Source organism: Heterodontus francisci, chromosome 35 (genome assembly GCF_036365525.1).
Source record: "Heterodontus francisci isolate sHetFra1 chromosome 35, sHetFra1.hap1, whole genome shotgun sequence".
Taxonomy (NCBI): domain Eukaryota; kingdom Metazoa; phylum Chordata; class Chondrichthyes; order Heterodontiformes; family Heterodontidae; genus Heterodontus; species Heterodontus francisci.
The window spans coordinates 19,377,294-19,379,480 of record NC_090405.1 but is presented as its reverse complement, the minus strand read 5'-3'; the positions used below and the strand labels follow the sequence as shown (position 1 = coordinate 19,379,480).

Sequence of the window (2,187 nt, the reverse complement as noted above, 5' to 3'; positions counted from 1 at the left end):
TGTGGACCCATGGGAGGATTTGAATGTCACCCCTGCGTTGGAGTTGCATCCATCCAATAAGAGAGCGAGTAGAAGTGACAGTTCTGTCAGTCGAACATGAGACTGTTAATGGCAGGGTTGTGAGTTTGAGTGCCATTCTGTTTTTCCCTTTTTTAAGGCTTCTTGAGCAGAGAGTACAGGGAGTGTTTGAAATGAGCAAATCTCGCTTTGATTCAGGACTCTTACCTCTCTGCAGCATCTCACTATGAAAGATTGAATTTGATCTCATTTCATTCTCAGCTCAGGGTCTGTGCGGCTCATTGGCACTTCTGGCTGTCTCCCGCTTCACAATCCATCAGTACTGAGAAAGCAATGGGGAATATTACTCACATGTTGTGTTCTTTAATTTTTTGGAAAACTTGAATGTATGTATTTTCTTCCAAAATAAGGACACCAAGCCACTATTAATGTCGGGCTGAAATAGCTCAGTAGGGAGAGCGTTAGACTGAAGATCTAAAGGTCCCTGGTTCAATCCCGGGTTTCAGCAATTGCGCTTCCTTATGCGTCCCTTGCCTTGGCTCTGATTTTCCAGTTGCACAATTTACTTTGAAATTATTTACCAAACACCAGTGGATTGAATTTGAGAAACAACACAGAGTCATTTGCAGCACAGAAGGTGGTCGTTTGGCCTATCACGTCCATGCTGGCTCTCCCTGGAGCAATCTAGTCAGTTCCACTCACCAGCTCGATCCCTTTCCTCCTGCAAGTTTCTTTCCTTCAAGTATCCATCCAATTTCCTTTTCAAATCATTGATTGTCTCTGCTTCCAGCACACTCGTGGGCCAAGTCATTACTACCCACAACATAAAAAAGTTCCACCTCATCAAGGATGGGAAATACTTATATCTTCTATATTTAGCTTATTCTCTATTTCTATGAGAATAGACTGACAGTCAACATGAAAGGAAACCCAAAAATCTTCGAGCAGCATGTAAATGATAAGTGGGTAGTAAGAGGTTGAGTCGGGCCTATTAGGGACAAAAAGGATAATATAAGCTTAGAGGTGCAGGGCAATGTTAATCTACTTAATGAGTACTTTGCATCAGTGATCACTGAGGAAGTGGAATTTGACAAAATATCAGTAGAAATGAAGAAAGTAGAGTCAATGGAGAGAGTACAAATTAGGAGAGGGAGGTACTAAAAAGGCTGGCTGTGCTTCGGGTAGATAAATCACCTGGTCCGGATGGCTCACATCCCAGGTTGCGAAAGGAAATGCGGATGCAGATAACGGAAGGGTTCAGTATAATCTTCCAATCTTCCCTGGATACGGGGGAGGTGCCAGAGGATAAACAGTGGCAAATGCGACACCCTTATTCAAGAAAGGGTGTAAGGACAGTCTGGGTAACTACAGGCTAGTTAGATTAACAGCAGCGGTGGGTAAGGTTTTAGAAAGAATAATCAGGGTAAAAAATCAACAGTCACTTGGAGAGGTTCGAGTTAATTAAGGAGAGTGAGCATGGATTTATAAATGGGAGTTCATGCTTGACTAATCTAACTGCATTTTCTGATGAACTAACAGAGCAGGTTGATGAAGGGAATGCAGTGGATGTTGTTTATATGGATTTTAAGGAAGCGTTTGACAAGGTACCACATAAAAGGGCGGTTAACAAAATTGAGGTTCGTGGTATAGGAGGGTCAGTGTCCAATTGGATAGAAAATTGGTTTAAGGACAGAAAACAGCGAGTCTTATGAAATGGTTCTTTGTCAGACTGGAGGATAGTCGACAGAGGTGTTCCCCAAGGGTCAGTGCTAGAACCACTGCTTTTTTTGCTCAAGATAAATGACTTTGATCTTGGAATACAGAGTAGAATCTCAAAATATCCCGATGACAACAAACTTGGAGGAGTGGCAAACAGTGAGGATGATATGAACTGCCTGCAACAGGACAATGATAGGCTAGCAGAATGGGCAGACAGGTGGCAGATGGAATTTAATAGTGATAAGTGTGAGGTGATGTATTTTGGCAGAAGGAATAAGGAGAGGCAATATATACTTAATGGCACAGCTCTAAAGAGTGTGCTGGAATAGAGGGACTTGGGGTTCATGTGCATCAATCTTTGAAGGTGGCAAGACATATTGCGAGAGTGGTTCGCAAAGCATATGGGATCTTGGGCTTTATAAATAGAGGCATTGAGTACAAAGCCGGGAA

The 2,187-nt window shown here is 42.6% G+C and overlaps 1 non-coding gene across 1 annotated transcript; it reads left to right on the top strand.

Annotated features, from left to right (window-relative positions):
• The first annotated feature begins 453 nt into the window (after positions 1-453).
• On the top strand, positions 454-526 carry trnaf-gaa (transfer RNA phenylalanine (anticodon GAA)). The gene has a single exon. It is a non-coding gene; the product is annotated as a tRNA-Phe (tRNA).
• The last annotated feature ends 1,661 nt before the right edge of the window (positions 527-2,187 follow it).